The 19,141-nt window shown below is 39.4% G+C and overlaps 1 protein-coding gene and 1 non-coding gene across 3 annotated transcripts in view; both read right to left on the minus strand.

The window, feature by feature from the left end:
• PRKCQ (protein kinase C theta) overlaps window positions 1–19,141 on the minus strand; it is a 94,967-nt gene that overhangs the window by 39,444 nt on the left and 36,382 nt on the right. The window lies entirely within an intron of this gene.
• Window positions 18,156–18,228, minus strand: TRNAF-GAA (transfer RNA phenylalanine (anticodon GAA)). Its single transcript has one exon. It is a non-coding gene; the product is annotated as a tRNA-Phe (tRNA).

Here is a 19,141-nt window from a genome sequence, read left to right on the forward strand (position 1 = left end):
ACATATGGAATTTAGAAAGATGGTAAGGATAACCCTGTATGCCAGACAGCAAAAGAGACACAGATGTATAGAATGGACTTTTGGACTCTGTGGGAGAGGGAGAGGGTGGGATGATTTGGGAGAATGACATTGAAACGTATACTACCATGTAAGAAACGAATCTCCAGTCTATGTTCGACACAGGATACAGGATGCTTGGGGCTGGTGCACGGGGATGATCCAGAGAGATGATATGGGGTGGGAGGTGGGAGGGGGTTCAGGATTGGGAACTCATGTACACCCGTGGTGGATTCATGTCAATGTATGGCAAAACCAATACAGTATTGTAAAGTAAAATAAAAATAAAAATTTAAAAAAAAGAAAAATTCTGGCCTTAGGAAACCAAAGTCCTTCTTGGAGGAACCTGCATTCTATTCCCATGCCTTTGAGATGTTAATGTTATCTAAATTTTAGGGAGGTAATTCTTATCAGTAAGAAAATAAAAGGGGGAAAGTCATTTGAAACTTCAGTTCAGCTGCTCAGTCGTGTCCGATTCTTTATGACCCCATGCATGGAAGCACACCAGGCTTGCCTGTGCGTCACCAACTCCTGGAGCTTACTCAAACTCATGTCCATTGAGTCGGTGATGCCATCCAACCATCTCATCCTCTGTTGTCCCCTTCTCTTCCTGCCTTCAATCTTTCCTAGCATCATCAGGTGGTCAAAGTATCAGAGCTTTAGCTTCAGCATCAGTCCTTCCAATAAATATTCAGGACTGATTTCCTTTAGGGTGGACTGGTTGGATCTCCGTGCAGTCCAAGGGACTCTCAAGGGTCTTCTCCAACACCACAGTTCAGAAGCATCAATTCTTCGGTGCTCAGCTTTCCTTATGATCCAACTCACATCCATACGTGACTACTGGAAAAACCATAGCTTTGACTAGACGGACCTTTGTCAGCAAAGTAATGTCTCTGCTTTTTAACATGCTGTCTAGGTTGGTCATAACTTTTCTTCCAAGGAGTAAGCGTCTTTTAATCTCATGGCTGCAGTCACCATCAGCAGTGATTTTAGAGCCAAAAAAAGACCATCACTGTTCCCATTGTTTCTCCATCTATTTGCCATCAAATGATGGGACTGGACGCCATGATCTTCGTTTTTTGAATGTTGAGTTTTAAGCCAGCCTTTTCACTTTCATCAAGAAGCTCCTTAGTTCCTCTTCACTTTCTGCCATTTGAAACTTAGGTGAACAAAACAAAACAAAAAATCTCCTACATGCCTTCCCCACAAACTTTAGTGAAAATGCATTAGCCATCTGAGCAGGTAACTTTAACTTATTTCTCTACCAGGTAAACAACTTAGATCCAGCCTCTTTTGTAAGTAGTAAATTTCTTACTGGAGAAGGCAATGTTACTGTAGCTGATTCCTGCCATTAATTTAAAGATGAAAGCTATAAGGTCTCTGTACATCTCTTTATGTTCATGTGTCTGTATACATGTGTTGTATGGTTATTTTTCACCTCCTAATGGTATTACTAAAACTGTTAAAAAAAAAAAAGAGTTCCATTTAGTTGGTTTGAAGAGAATTAAGCACTTATATGAAGTTAAGTATTCCTAAATCTCCCAGAAATACACAGGCATACCTCAGCGATATTACAGGTCCAGTTTCAGACAGCTACAATAAAAACTAATATCACAATAAATCAAGTCACACGAATTTTTTAATTTCCTAGTGCATATAAGGCTTATATTTACACTATACTCTGGGCTATAAGTTGGAAATCTCATGGACGGAGGAGCCTGGTAGGCTGCAGTCCATGGGGTCGCTAAGAGTTGGACACGACTGAGCGACCTCACTTTCACTTTTCACTTTCCTGCATTGGAGAAGGAAACGGCAACCCACTCCAGTGTTCTTGCCTGGAGAATCCCAGGGATAGGGAAGCCTGCTGAGTTGCCATCTATGGAGTTGCACAGAGTTGGACACGACTGAAGTGACTTAGCAGCAGCATGGGCTCTAAGTGTGCAATAGCATTATGCTTGAAAATGTATGTACCTTAATTAAAAATACTTTATTGCTAAAAAAATGTTCACTATCTGAGCCTTCATGAAGTCATAATCTTTTTGCAGGTTGAGGGTTTTACGTGTTTGTGGCTGCAGACTAATCAGGGTGGTGATCACTGAAGGTGGTGTAGCTATGCTAATTTCTTAAAATAAGACAATAGTGGTTTATTGACTCTTCATGAGTGATCTCTCCAAAGTGGGCAATTCTATTTGATAGCATTTTATGCATGGAATGTCTTTCAAAATTGGGATCAATTCTCTCAAACCCTGCCACTGCTTTAACAATTAAGTTTATATAATATTCTAAATGCTTTGTTGTCATTTCAACAATCTTCACAGCATCTTTACCAGAATTAGGCTCTAAGTCAAAAAAACACTCTGCTCATCCACTGAAGTCAGTCCTCATCCATTAAAGTTTTATCATGAAATTGTATCAATTCAGTCACATCTTCAGGCTCCACTTCTAATCCCACCACATCTGCGTTACTTCCTCCACCAAGGTCATGAATGCCTAAAAGTCATCCGTTAAGGTTGGAATCAACTTCTTTCAAACTCCCGTTGATGCTGATATTTTGATTTCTTCCCGTGAATCATAAATGTCCTCAATGGCGTCTAGAATGGTGAGTCTTTTCCAGAAGGTTTTCAACTGACTTGCCCAGATTCATCAGGAATGAACATCTGTGGTGCAGAGCCTTGAAACATGTATATGTTAGAGAATAAGACTTGAGAATTGAAATCACACCTTGGTCCTTGGGCTGCAGAATGGAAGTTGTGCTAGCAGATAAGAAAACAACAGTAATTTCATTGTACATCTCCATCAGAGTTCTTAGGAGACCACATGCATTATCAAGGAGCAGCAGTATTTTTAAAGGAATCTTTTTTTCTGAGTAGATCTCAACAGTAAACTTAAAATATTAAGTAAACCATGCTGGAAACAGAGGTGCTGTCATTCAGGCTTTGTTGTTCCATTTAAAGAGCTCAGGCAGGGTGGATTTAGCATAATTCTTAAGGGCTGTAGGATTTTTGGAGTGGTAAATGACCATTGCTTTTAACTTAAAGTCACAGTTGCATTCAGTTCAGTTCAGTCGCTCAGTCATGTCCGACTCCTTGTGACCCCATGAATCGCAACACGCCAGGCCTCGCTGTCCATCACCATCTCCCGAAGTTCACTCAGACTCACGTCCATCGAGTCCATGATGCCATCCAGCCATCTCATCCTCTGTCGTCCCCTTCTCCTCCTGCCCCCAATCCCTCCCAGCATCAGAGTCTTTTCCAATGAGTCAACTCTTCGCATGAGCTGGCCAAAGTACCGGAGCTTCAGCTTTAGCATCATTCCTTCCAAAGAAATCCCAGGGCTGATCTCCTTCAGAATGGACTGGTTGGATCTCCTTGCAGTCCAAGGGACTCTCAAGAGTCTTCTCTAACACCACAGTTCAAAAGCATCAGTTCTTCGGTGCTCAGCTTTCTTCACAGTCCAACTCTCACATCCATACATGACCACAGGAAAAACCATAGCCTTGACTAGACGGACGTGTCGGCAAAGTAATGTCTCTGCTTTTGAATATACTATCTAGGTTGGTCATAACTTTCCTTCCAAGAAGTAAGCATCTTTTAATTTCATGGCTGTAGTCACCATCTGCTGTGATTTTGGAGCCCCCCAAAAATAAAGTCTGACACTGTTTCCACTCTTTCCCCATCTATTTCCCATGAAGTGATAGGACTGGATGCCATGATCTTTGTTTTCTGAATGTTGAGCTTTAAGCCAACTTTTTTGCTCTCCTCTTTCACTTTCATCAAGAGGCTTTTTAGCTCCTCTTTGCTTTCTGCCATAAGGGTGGTATCATCTGCATATCTGAGGTTATTGATATTTCTCCCGGCCATCTTGATTCTAGCTTGTGTTTCTTCCAGTCCAGCGTTTCTCATGACGTACACTGCATATAAGTTAAATAAGCAGGGTGACAATATACAGCCTTGACATACTCCTTTTCCTATTTGGAACCAGCCTGTTGTTCCATGTCCAGTTCTAATTAGCATCTAACGAGAGTCGGTTTGTCCTTTGACACCAGGCACTGACTTATCTCGGGCTATGAAAGACCTAGATGGCATCTCCTTCCACTATAACACTGTATCATCTGCACTGAAAATCTGCTGGTGTGGCCTCCTTTGTTAATTATCTTAGCTAGACCTTCTGGATAATTTGCAGTAGCTTCTACAGCAGCACTTGCCGCTTCACCTTACACTCTCATGTTACGTGTATGGCTTCCTAAACCTCACAAACCAACCTCTGCTGGCTTCAGACTTTGCTTCTGCCGCTCCCTCCCTCTCCTGGCTCTCACAGAGATGGAGCGAGCAGGGCCCTGCTCGGGGTTAGGCTTTGGCTTAAGGGACTAGTGCAGCTGATTTGGGTGATCCAGACTGTTAAACTTTCCTCCACAGCCGTCATAATGCTGTTTCACTTTCTTATCATTCCTGTGTTCACTGGAGTCACACTTCTAACTTCCTTTATGTTCACACCCTGGGCTAACGGTTGGTGCAAGAGGCCTATCTTTCGACCTATCTTACCTTCCACCACGCCTTTATCCCAAAGCCTAATTATTTCTAGCTTTTGACTTAGAAGTGAGTAATGTGTGTCTTTTCCTTTCACTGAGCTTTAGAGGCCACTGTAGGGTTGTTAACTGGTCTACTTTCAACTTCGTGCCTCAGAGACTAGGGGACCTGAAGAGAGGGGGAGAGATGGAGAAAAGGCCAGTCAGAGGAGCAGTCAGAACACACTGAACGTGTGCCAGTTAACATGCTACCAACAGGGGCATGTTTGCAGAAACCAGCACCTGCAGCCAGCCATTTGCTATGTGAGTGAATATTGAAACACTCGCGTTTGAGTCAATATCAACACTTTTTTTGCACTTAATATATTTATTGGAAACTTTGTACATGTCTTATTAAAGCATTCTGATAGTGGAGGTGATGGAATTCCAATTGAGCTATTTCAAATCCTAAAAGATGATGCTGTGAAAGTGCTTCACTCAATATGCTGGCAAATTTGGAAAATTCAGCAGTGGCCACAGGACTGGAAAAGGTGTTTTCATTCCAATCCCAAAGAAGAGGCATGCCAAACAATGTTCAAACTACTGCACAATTGCACTCATCACACACACTAGCAAAGTAATGCTCAAAATTCTCCAAGCCAGGCTTCAACAGTACATGAACCGTGAATGTCCATATGTTCAAGCCGGATTTAGAAAAGGCAGAAGAACCAGAGATCAAACTGCCAGCATCCACTGGATCATAGAAAAAGCAAGAGAATTCCAGAAAAACATCTACTTCTGCTTTATTGATTACACCAAAGCCTTTGATTGTGTAGATCGCAGCAAACTGTGGAAAATTCTGAAAGAGATGGGAATACCCAGACCATCTTACCTGCTTCTGGAGAAATCTGTATGCAGGTCAAGAAGCAACAGTTAGAACCAGACATGGAACAACAGACTGGTTCCAAATTGGGAAAGGAGTACATCAAGGCTGTATATTGTCACCCTGCTTATTTAACTTATATGCAGAGTACATTATGCAAAATGCCAGGCTGGATGAAGCACAAGCTGGAATCAAGATTGCCAGGAGAAATACCAATGATCTCAGATAGGCAGATGATGTCACCCTTACGGCAGAAAGTGAAGAGGAACTAAAGAGCCTCTTGATGAAAGTGAAAGAGGAGAGTGAAAAAGTTGGCTTAAAACTCAACATTCAGAAAACTAAGATCATGGCATCTGGTCCCATCACTTCATGGGAAATAGACGGAGAAACAATGGAACAGTGACAGACTATTTTTCTGGGCTCCAAAATCACTGCAGATGGTGACTGCAGCCATGAAATTAAAAGATGCTTGCTCCTTGGAAGAAAAGCTATGACCAACCTAGAGAGTATATTAAAAAGCAGAGACATTACTTTGTTGACAAAGGTCCATCTAGTCAAAGCTATAGTTTTCCCAGTAGTCATGTATAGATGTGAGAGTTGGACTGTGAAGAAAGCTGAGCACCAAAGAATTGATGCTTTTGAACTGTGGTGTTGGAGAAGACTCTTGTGAGTCCCTTGGACTGTAAGACGATCCAACCAGTCCATCCTAAAGGAGATCAGTCCTGAATATTCATTGGAATGATCGATGCTGAAGCTCCAATACTCTGGCCACCAGATGCAAAGAACTGACTCATTGGAAAAGACCCTCATGCTGGGAAAGATTGAAGGCAGGAAGAGAAGGGGACGACAGAGGATGAGATGGTTGGATGGCATCACCGACTCAATGGACATGAGTTTGAGTAAGCTCTGGGAGTAGATATTGGACATGGAAGCCTGGCATGCTGCAGACCATGGGTTGCAAAGAGTCAGACACAATTAGGCGACTGAAATAAACTGAATATTTTGAGTGTGTGATAGGTGCTACAGGAGGCACCTCTGTGTAAGGACAGAACACGTATTACAAACACCCTGGGCTTCACTGTGCTTCCCCCTGGAAGAGCAGACCTTACACTTTCTGGAGACATTCTTTTTAGTGCTATGGGTATTATTTCCTCTAGAATACGTTCTTTTATTTTACCTGATAGTTGGCAAGGTGGATCTTTGTGGGGGCCTCTTTTAGAAATAAGAAATTTTGTAATGCATCATTTTTGAAAGTTTTATGGTAACAGACTTGTATTTATAATAGACACAAATTTGGACCAAAAACCTAATGGAGCAAATGTGAATGATAACGAAAACCATAAGTTTTATAATGAATTCTTGATCAATCTTTTAAGCTCTAGCATCTGCTGTTAATTGCATCATGCTCTAAAAATATACTGATACATCTCTGGTCAATAACATTCATGTAACAAAAGATGTTTTTATACATCTCTGGTGAATGATGTGTTAAGTTTGCCATCTTACATGGGCATAGTTCATGATGCCCAAACAATTACAACAGTAACATCAAACACGACTGCAATGTAATAATATAAAAGTTTGAAATATTTAAGAATACAAAATGTGACACAGACATAAGTGAGAAAATGCTGTTGGAAAAATGGCTCCGATAGACTTGCTCAATGCAAGGTTGCCATAAAGCTTTAATTTATTAAAGAAAAAAATGCAATATTTGTGAAGTTCAATAAAGCAAAGCACAATAAGGCAAAGTATACCTATAACAGAAAGTAGTCCAAATGCTTCTCAAGTTCACATGATCAGACGTAATCTTTAGTAAATAAAAGCTTGTTGAAGTTTGTTGGGTTAACTAAAATACGTGCTCTGAATTATTATCATTAAAATAATGCAAACGTACAACTTTTCTACTTGTTTTACTGGTCAAATAAGTTCATGTTATCTGTTACAAAGTTTTTCAGCAAGAAAAAAATCTTAGGGGGTGATGAATGACTTGTCCAATGTCTTATGAAGCTTTTGTGGGTAGTGTAAACATAATTATTGAGAACAAATGAGTCAAATTGATGTAAATGGGATAACAAGTTTTAGGTAACTTATAAAATAGTTTCCTCAAAACTTTGTGGTAATCTGAAACCCAAGTTTTGCTAATTTAAATTATGGATAGTCATTAAATACCTAGATAATTTCCAAATAAGATAAAATACTGAAACACTAATTTGAATACAGGTTTATCTACTTTGGGCATTTACAGACCAACTAAAGATTTTTGGGTCTATTAGTAAACTTTTTTTGTGCCATACTGAAATATTTACTATTAGAAACCATGTTTCAAGAAATTTTAAAAACTGTCAAGCCACAAAATAAGCTGCTAACAGAAGACTTTATAGTTGTTTACTATCTGATTTTCACTAAAATTAAGTATTTTTAGGGTTAAACATTATAATTAAAGCTATTAGAAATAGTAAGGGGAAATATCTCTGGGTGCAAAGATAATAGGATGTGTGATTTGACAATGGTAGGTATGAAGAATAGAGATGTATTTCTGTTGAGGAAAAAGAAGGCAATTTTGTCCTAAATGCAGAGTGGTTATTTCAGAATGGAAAGAAGGAATAAACATCGAAAACAATTGTAGAAAGTTTGTGGGAAAAAGAGTCTTGGGAGCTGAATTTTATGCGTGGGTAAGCTATCCATGATCCGAATGAATTTAAGTAAAAAAGAGTTTTAGTCAAAATTAAAATTGCTTTTTCTTAAAAGGAAAAGTTCTTTTGCACTATTGGTCTACTTCTGGTAAGCAGCCATGAAAGGGTCTTCAAAATAAATTCTTGTGATTCCCATTATCTTTATTAGGTCTTTGATTGCTTGAGTAATTCTGAGCCTTCTCTACTAAAAGAGACATTTTAAACAATTATGCAACTTTCTTTTTTTAAACTTATTTTAATTGGAGGCTAATTACAATATTGGAATGGTTTTTGCCATACATTGACATGAATCAGCCATGGGTGTACATGTGTCCCCCATCCCCTCCCTCAGGGTCACCCCAGTGCACCAGCCCTGAGCACCCTGTCTCATGCATCAAACCTGGACTGGCAATCTATTTCACATATGGTAATAAACATGTTTCAATGCTATTCTCTCAAATCATCTCACCTTCTCCCACAGAGTCCAACGGTCTGTTCTTTACATCTGTGTCTCCTTTGCTGTCTCACATATAGGGTAATCGTTACCATCTTTCTAATAATTCCACAACTTTCTGTATTTACCTGCAAAGTCTTTATCCCCTTGTTTGAATGGATAACTATTACTTCATAGTGAACTATGATCTTATTTGACCAAGTATTTTTAAACTTTTTGGTGTTTTTGACAAACTTCTCCCAAATCAAATTCTAAATGTAATCTTTTTGACCTCAAACCAACTTTGAGATTTTCCAGAGAGTCCTTGGAACATTTCAAAAGATTTGTTTTCTCTCCTTAGAAAAAGATGTTAGACTAACTAGGCTTATTTGATACAGTAAATTGTATGGGAAGCCCTCATAAAAGGTAATACTAAGCTTCCTTTAGGTTGTATTTCTATAGATATATAAGTATTCGCAAAATTCATATGTCCTGGGATAATGTAATCAGCCATACTTCCAGTTACCACCTTAAAATGTTTATCACAGAATAACTATTTCCTTATCAAATGAACTCTTATCAGATCTTTAACTATAGTCATTTGTAAGTCTGTCATTTACAGAGTTACTGTTTTACCCCGATGCTTTTGCAAAAGTATTTCTTCAAAAGTGCTTTATCTTTAAAGAAATTCATGGAAAGGACTCTGACAAATACAGGTTAGTGACAACTTTGGTTCATACAACTCAACTGGGTAAACATTCCCAGAACTAATAAAAAACTGGATTCAAGTAGAACAAGAATGAATAACATGAGACTGAAGGAACCGAGAAGGATGATTAGAATTTCTTATTTGAGACATTGCTGGTATCTTAATATTGTTTTTCCAGATTTGAGATTGCTCTTGCGGTAACATGACCGACAACAATGAGGTAAAGTATACCATTGTAAACAAAGACGAAATGTTTTCTCTGATTCTTCCAGAACCCAGAAACTCTCGAGTATTCTTTTTAAAGCAAAATAGCTATTTTACATAAGTTTAGTGAGAATCTGTCGTTGTAACAGGGCACAATTGATTACATTGGTATTACTACCAAGGCATTGACTGTAATAGTATATATGAGAGAGATGTGTATAGACTCAGATATGACCAGACAGCTGAAAATAACTAAGATTCACTTTGGGGAGTCTATAAAGTCCTTTGGAAAAATTGGACTCGTACCAAGATTCCTGGTAACTAAACAGGCGAGTAAAAAAGGCCATCACAAGCACGGAAATTGAAACTGTAATCAGAAATCTTCCAGCAAACAAAAGCCCAGGTCCAGATGGCTTCACAGCTGAATTCTACCAAAAATTTCAAGAAGAGCTAACACCTATCCTACTCAAACTCTTCCAGAAAATTGCAGAGGAAGGTAAACTTCCAAACTCATTCTATGAGGCCACCATCACCCTAATACCAAAACCTGACAAAGATGCCACAAAAAAAGAAAACTACAGGCCAATATCACTGATGAACATAGATGCAAAAATCAACAAAATTCTAGCAATCAGAATCAAACAACACATTAAAAAGATCATACACCATGACCAAGTGGGCTTTATCCCAGGGATGCAAGGATTCTTCAGTATCCGCAAATCAATCAATGGAATTCACCACATTAACAAATTGCAAAATAAAAGCCGTATGATTATCTCAATAGATGCAGAGAAGGCCTTTGACAAAACTCAACATCCATTTATGATAAAAAACTCTCCAGAAAGCAGGAATAGAAGGAACATATCTCAACATAATAAAAGCTATATATGACAAACCCACAGCAAACATTATCCTCAATGGTGAAAAATTGAAGGCATTTCCCCTAAAGTCAGGAACAAGACAAGGGTGCCCACTTTCACCACTACTATTCAACATAGTTCTGGAAGTTTGGGCCACAGCAATCAGAGCAGAAAAAGAAATAAAAGGAATCAAAATTGGAAAAGAAGTAAAACTCTCACTGTTTGCAGATGACATGATCCTCTACATATAAAGCCCTAAAGACTCCACCAGAAAATTACTAGAGCTAATCAATGAATATAGTAAAGCTGCAGGATATAAAATCAACACACAGAAATCCCTTGCATTCCTATACACTAATAATGAGAAAGTAGAAAAAGAAATTAAGGAAACAATTCCATTCACCACTGCAACGAAAAGAATAAAATACTTAGGAATATATCTACCTAAAGAAACTAAAGACCTATATATAGAAAACTATAAAACACTGATGAAAGAAATCAAAGAGGACACTAATAGATGGAGAAATATACCATGCTCGTGGATCATAAGAATCAATATAGTGAAAATGAGTACACTACCCAAAGCAATCTACAGATTCAATGCAATCCCCATCAAGCTACCAGTGGTATTTTTCACAGAACTAGAACAAATAATTTCAAGATTTGTATGGAAATACAAAAAAACCTTCAATAGCCAAAGCAAACTTGAGAAAGAAGAATGGAACTGGAGGAATCAGCTTGCCTGACTTCAGGCTCTACTACAAAGCCACAGTCATCAAGACAGTATGGTACTGGCACAAAGACAGAAATATAGATCAATGGAACAGAATAGAAAGCCCAGAGATAAATCCACACACATATGGACACCTTATCATTGACAAAGGAGGCAAGAATATACAATGGAATAAAGACAATCTCTTCAACAAGTGGTGCTGGGATAACTGGTCAACCACTTGTAAAAGAATGAAACTAGATCACTTTCTAACACTGCACACAAAAATAAACTCAAAATGGATTAAAGATCTAAATGTAAGACCAGAAACTATAAAACTCCTAGAGGAGAACATAGGCAAAATACTCTCCAACATAAATCACAGCAGGGTCCTCTATGATCCACCTCCCAGAATACTGGAAATAAAAGCAAAAATAAACAAATGGGATCTAATTAAAATTAAAAGCTTCTGCACAACAAAGGAAAATATAAGCAAGGTGAAAAGATAGCCTTCTGAATGGGAGAAAATAATAGCAAATGAAGCAACTGACAAACAGCTAATCTCAAAAATATACAAGCAACTTATGCAGCTCAATTCCAGAAAAATAAATGACCCAATCAAAAAATGGGCCAAAGAACTAAATAGACATTTCTCCAAAGAAGACATATGGATGGCTAACAAACACATGAAAAGATGCTCAACATCACTCATTATGAGAGAAATGCAAATCAAAACCACAATGAGGTACCACTTCACACCAGTCAGAATGGCTGCGATCCAAAAGTCTACAAGCAATAAATGCTGGAGAGGGTGTGGAGAAAAGGGAACCCTCTTACACTGTTGGTGAGAATGCAAACTAGCACAGCCACTATGGAAAACAGTGTGGAGATTCTTAAAAAATTGCAAATAGAACTGCCTTATGACCCAGCAATCCCACTGCTGGGCATACACACTGAGGAAACCAGAATCGAAAGAGACACATGTACCCCAATGTCCATCGCAGCACTGTTTATAATAGCCAGGACATGGAAACAACCTAGATGTCCATCAGCAGATGAATGGATAAGAAAGCTGTGGTACATATGCACAATGGAGTATTACTCAGCTATTAAAAAGAATACATTTGAATCAGTTCTAATGAGATGGATGAAACTGGAGCTGATTATACAGAGTGAAGTAAGCCAGAAAGAAAAACACCAATACAGTATACTAACACATATATATGGAATTTAGAAAGATGGTAATGATGATCCTGTATGCAAGACAGTAAAAGAGACACAGATGTGTAGAGCAAACTTTTGGACTCTGAGGGAGAGGGAGAGGGTGGGATGATTTGGGAGAATGACATTGAAACATGTATACTATCATGTAAGAAACAAATCGCCAGTCTATGTTCGACGCAGGATGCAGGATGCTTGGGGCTGGTGCACGGGGATGATCCAGAGGGATGATGTGGGGTGGGAGGGGGGTTCATGTTTGGAAGCTCATGTACACCCGTGGCGGATTCATGTCAATGTATGCCAAAACCAATACAGTATTGTAAAGTAAAATAAAGTAAAAATAAAAATAAAAAAGAAAAGAAAAATATACGATATTATAGCAGAAAAAAAAAAGATGCAGAAAAAAAAAAGTTAATTTCCTGGTAGGTCCATATAACTCCAGGATATTTTTTTAGACCTCAATAAGAGAGGAACTCACCCAAAGTTACAGGTATTGCAGGTAAAATTGGATTGTGAGATTCTGGCTACCTGGCTTCAGAGGCTTAAGAGTTCAAACTGAGGTTCCTTTATAGGAAACAGTTTTTAAAAGAGTATAAATGGCTGAGCACTATTCTTGCTGCACTTATGTAATTAAACAGGCCAAGTTTAATGCAAACAAATTGGGTTTACTGTTAATGCTCTTTGGTTAAGAGAACAGTGATTACAGAGAAGGAAACTGTATTTCTGTAGATATCAGAGTTTAATCCTGGGAAGTGCTTTGGAGACTTTGTAACATCCCTGTAACCTGGAGTGGATCTTGAATACTTCCAGTTCCCTCAATTGACTGATTATGACTCTCCAAACTACTGTTTCCAATTTCCTCCCACCCTTCTGATTTGGAATCCCGAAGAACAAAGACTGCCCTTGCATCTCCTGGCAAGCGACTATCCCAGATCTTCCTCACTGACCATATGGGAGCCAAACTGCAGGGACTTGAACTTGGGTGTACATCTCACCTGATACTAGGTCCTGTCCACCCACTCAAGACCTCAGAGTCGAATCGGCTGGGAAGAGAAGTAGCCAACGTTGAGGTGCATTGCTGGGTAGCCAAGCACGCAACCCTCTCTTTTTCAGCACCTTCCTTGACTCTGGCTTTGACTTGGAAAGAGAACACCATCCCCCGTATCTCCCAAGCTACTGCTTGGGTGTGGGGGTGGAATCCTTCAGATCGCTGGATTTCTCATCAGAAACTCTGATCTGTCCATGATGTTGGAAAGCCCTGGTCTGTTTCCCTCCCTCTATCTAACCACCCCAAACTTGGGGAACTTTCTTTTCAGGCTCTACACAAATGAGGAGACACATAGCAAGGGTAACCTCCCCCTTCCTTTGGGAGGATGCTGTGTCACTAGTCAAGACAGCCTGTGGTACCTGGATTAACGCGTCTGCAGAAGCTGAAACTCAAGTCACAGGAAAACACTGAGCAACCCACTTGGGCTGAAAAGGTGACTCTTTCAATGGGATCTTTTTTGTTTTTCCTTCATTAGTTTGGCCGCACTCCAACTATTGGGAATTATTCTACTTTACACAGTCACAAGAGTCTCCCTGGAATGCTGTGTTCTTTCAAAGGCTTTAAATTCATGTTTGTAGGCACTGACCCTCAGGTAAACGATCTCCCTCAACGTGGAGTTTCCAAAAAGGGAGAGGATGCCTGACTTAAAAATGGTGACCCTGAACCCTGTGGCCTGTGAATAGCACACAAAGGATCATCAAAAACCACGGGAACTTCAGGACGGCAGCTGGGAACAGTGCTAATACCTTACATTTTGATCACATCTTCCAGTTAAGCTGACGGTCTGGTCTAAAGGGGAGGGGGGTGATTGTTGATAAAAATAGTCCCCAAGTGGAATTACTCGTGCTAAGCCCACATCTCTAAATGGAGACTTAACATCTAACCTACCTGCAATTCTAACCTTCCCCAGTCTAGAACTTCCTGATCAGCACTTGTGAGGAACTGACCTTGCCTGAAACACTGTTCTTTCCTTGTCCCCACTTTCTGCCCATAAAAGTCTTCCATTTCATACAGGTCCTCAGCGCTCCTTTCTGCTTCCTAAATAGGATGCTATTTGATTCATGAATTATTGCAAAAACATAATTAGACCTCTAAATTTACTCAGTTGAGTTTTATGTTTTTAACACTTTCCAAACCCTTCCCCCACCCCCCCACCCCCCACCTAGGGTTATCAGAGTTAGATCAGAAAAACTTTGCGTACTCGAGTTATTGAACTTTTACTCTAGTATAACGAAACAGAAGAACACTATTTTTCTGTGTGTTTTTCCCCCCTGTAGGTGAACATTTAGATACTACGAGATGACATATCACTAAGACACTTACATGGTATGAATATATAGGAATCCCATATCTGGACAAAGATGCCCTGGTAAGATTGCATGCTGTTTCCATCTCAGTGGCCTTAAGACAAAGTTCATCTTTCCTAGCTTCAGTTTTCTCATAGGTAAAATGGAATAATATCTACTTCACTGGGATTACAGAATTAAGTATCTTATCTTATTCAAGGTTCCTAGGAAATTATCTGGTGCTAAATTGACTTCAATAAAGCTAGTTTGAATCATATATTTTAATCTAAAAATATGTTAGAGCAGAAATGTCTGGTTGCCTCTCTTTCTTAGGAAAAAATATGCTGGATGATGGTGTGCTCGTCTTAAAGATCCAACTTTCCAGCTCTCCTTAGGGCTATAGAAGAGTCAGAGAGAGAGAGGTAAACAGCAGCTTTTTGTAAGTCTTTTGCAAAAGTGACTTGATAAAGAAGACCTAGCAGGCATGGGGTTGTTCTTTCCTCCCTAGAATGTGGCTGTGGCAGCTGGGCTCCCATAGCCATACTGGACTGAGGAGTACTCTTCAGGATGAGAACACAGTGAAGCAGATGGTTCCTGGGTCTCGGACATCAGGGAACTAACTCCTTTCGTATGAAGAGACTGACTTCTGTCTCATTTAAGTCATTGTTTCCAGTCTCTATTACTGGCAGCCAATGTAATTTCTAATTGACATACATGTCAATTCACATTTAGACAATTTCAGAGACATGGCTCCTAGTTTTTAAAACAATTTTCTGTATCAAGAAAATAGGGCATCTAATACTAATAGCATCTTAAAATCAAGAAAGCAGACTACTGTTCTTCCAAGCTAGCTACCAAGTCCCTATAGTTTGAGTCTTGCCTCTGTTGGGGAAATACAGAACTTAACAAACAGTAGGTCCACAAGAAACCACATTTGTTGAATTAACGGTGACTTTCCAAAGTGATTTATGAAGTGTATTTTCAAAGTTTTATGATTAATTAGTTCCTGATAGATTTTAATTTGCCAGCACAGTTAAAAGATTCCTCCCATGGACACACTGATCTACACAGAAAGCAATTCCTCCTGAAGAACTGAGGGCTGACTGAACAGCTTCTGCTCAAGAAATGACCCAGCACTACCAGGAACCTAGAGGGGTGGGTGGAAGGGATGTATGTTCACTTATGGCTATTCACATTGTGGCACAGCAGAACCAACAAAACATTGTAAAGCAATTATCTTCCAATTAAAAAGAAAACTAGGATCCACCTCTGACACTGTGGTCTGCAGTAGGAAGGATACCCCTGAGAGGCCTGTCCACAGACTTGCCCACTTTGGGACACATGGAAAGAAACAGTGATTTAAAGGACACTTAGACCGTTTACTAACCTTAAGGCATCAGCCAAACATGTGGGGGAACTGCTGGAACTCTTTCCAAATTGGAAAGGAGACAGTAAAACTGTCACTATTTGCAGATCATATGATACTACACATAGAAAACCCTAAAGATACAGTGAAAAAACTATTAGAGCTGATAAATAAAGTTGCAGGATACAAAATTGATATGCAGAAATACAGTGCATTTTGTACACTGATAATGAACTGTTGTAAAGAAAAAGCAAAACGATCTTGTTTACAGTTGCATCAAAAAAGAATCAAATACCTAGGGATTAACTTAAGAGGTGGAAGACCTGTATTCTGAAAACTAAAAGACATTGATGTAGGAGATTCAACATGATACAAAGAATATGTGGAAAATACCCCATGTTCGTGGATTGAAAGAATTAATATTGTTAAAATGTCCTTACTACTGAAAACCATCTAAAGATTTAATGCAATATCTATCATAATACCTATGACATTTTCTGCAGAACGAGAACAAATAATCCTAAAATCTGTATGGAATCACAAAAAAATTCAAGAAGACAAAGCAGTCTTTGACTGCTTCAAATCCTCATTGTTATAGAAGTTAAAACCAAATTCTCAACAAGTAAGCAGACAAAATCCAGAAGTAAGACCCTTTTCCCAACTGACTACATTCTAGACTTACACAGAGGAAATCATTATTCATGTAAATTGCTGCTTTTTACACTCACTTGTGGCATTTGGTTATTTTGTTTGACATACAAGGTTCAAATAAATCAGGACTATTAAGTACAAAACGGGCTAGAAGTATATATTGCACAACATGGGAAATCTAAATATTTTATAATAACTATAAATAGAATATAATCGTTGAAAATTGTGAATCACTGAATTGTACACCTATAACTTATAATACTGCACAGCATCTATACACTATTAAAAATTAAATTTAAAAATCAAGGTGTCTCAAAACAACCGAGGGTCCTTCAGAAAGTGCAATAATGTAAGCTTTGCCTCCCCTTCCCCACCATCTCTAAAAGAACTTAATTCCTTGAAATCTAGTGAGACAGTCATTTTTACATTGCACGTGTACATTCTGTAACATTTTTTCTTGTGCATTTACTGCTCTGGTTTTGGTAAAGCATTCCATAGGCTTGGAATTTTAAGCGCATTTCCTTTAACAAGGAAAAATGTAAATAACCCCTGAGAATTGACAATCAGAGACAGAATTATGCCTATTTCTTACAAAATGGACTTCATGGCAGCCTTCTCTGCAAGATATGAAAACAACAGTCAAACAAACACATAAAAACAGCTAGTGGGAAGCTGCTGTACGGCACAGGGAGCTCAGCTCGGTGCTCTGTGATGACCTGGGGTGGAGAGGGGATATATGGATACATATGGCTGATTCACTTCATTGTACAGCTGAAACTAACACAGTATTGTAAGCAATTATATTCCAACAAAAAAAAACAGCAGGAAAAGGTGCCAAGAGAAATTTGATTTCCTAGAAGCCTGGTCTGAGGTGCATTTAGCATTTTGATAAAAGCCTCACAATATTTCAAGAGGAAAAGTGAGACTATGTAACCCCCAGGGTGCACAGCAAATCTAGAACACAGAACAAGACAGTTGGGCAGAGTTCCTTATTTGGTCTTTCAGTAAAATATCTGCACCATCCAAGACCAACAGACATTTCTGATCTCCAGGAGGAACCGTCTAGCAGGAAATCTCTGTAACCCTCAATACCAGGAATCCCAAACTCCTTTCTGCTGTAAAAACATAAGCCTACTTAAACAGCTTATCACAATCCCTTTCTTCCTTCATGCCCTCTTATAGCCTCTATACTTCTGTTACCCAAGACCTTTACTGCCTATTCAAATCCTAATTTCTAGTTTTTCTCAGCTCTGATACTTAAAAGTCAGCATTCTGCAATTAATATTATTTACCACCGTTAGAAGTATCATTGTCGCCTCTTTGAAAAAGTGTAATTGCTCAGCCTTGCTGACTCTTTGCAACCCCATGGACTATAGCCTACCAGGCTCCTCTGTCCATGGAATTTTCCAGGCAAGGGTACTGGAGTGGGTTGCCATTTCCTTCTCCAGAGGATCTTCCCAACCCAGGGATCGAACCTGGGTCTCCTGCATTGCAGGCAATGGTTTACCATCTAAGCCACCAGGGAAGCCACAAGAGAAGGTTTGCCTGCTGAAACCCAGGATTGAACCAGGGACCTTTAGATCTTCAGTCTAACACTCTCCCAACAGAGCTACTTCAGCTCCACAGAGTATGAAATTCTCTAGGTCAGAGACTATATTATTTCTATATCTTTCACAATGGAAACCCAGACCATGAGAAAGCACTCAGTGATCACATACTGTACTTGAAGCATTGTGAAATGGCATTGTGAAGCACTGTGAAGACTCTGAACTGAACTGAACTGAAATAGGTAATAGTAGAATAGAAATGGATAGATATTGTTCAGTTGCTCAGTCATGTCCAACTCTTTGCGACCCCATGAAGCACAGCACGGCAGGGCTCCCTGTCCATCATCAACTCCTGGACTTCACTCAAACTCACGTCCATTGAGTCAGTGATGCCATCCAGCCATCTCATCCTCTGTCGTCCCCTTCTCCTCCTGCCCCCAATGCCTCCCAGCATCAGAGTCTTTTCCAATGAGTCAACTCTTCGCATGAGGTGGCCAAAGTATTGGAGTTTCAGCTTTAGCATCAGTGCTTCCAAAGAACACCCAGGGCTGATCTCCTTCAGAATGGACTGGTTGGATCTCCTTGCAGTCCAAGGGACTCTCAAGAGTCTTCTCCAACACCACAGTTCAAAAGCATCAATTCTTCGGCGCTCAGCTTTCTTCACAGTCCAACTCTCACATCCATACATGACCACAGGAAAAACCATAGCCTTGACTAGATGGACCTTTGTTGGCAAAGTAATGTCTCTGCTTTTGAATATGCTATCTAGGTTGGTCATAACTTTTCTTCCAAGGAGTAAGCGTCTTTTAATTTCATGGCTTCAATCACCATCTGCAGTGATTTTGGAGCCCCCCAAAATAAAGTCTGTCACTGTTTCCACTGTTTCCCCATCTATATCCCATGAAGTGATGGGACCAGATGCCATGATCTTCGTTTTCTGAATGTTGAACTTTAAGACAACTTTTTCACTCTTCTCTTTCACTTT

The sequence above is a fragment of the Capricornis sumatraensis genome, chromosome 15 (genome assembly GCF_032405125.1).
Source record: "Capricornis sumatraensis isolate serow.1 chromosome 15, serow.2, whole genome shotgun sequence".
NCBI classification, from domain to species: Eukaryota; Metazoa; Chordata; class Mammalia; order Artiodactyla; family Bovidae; genus Capricornis; species Capricornis sumatraensis.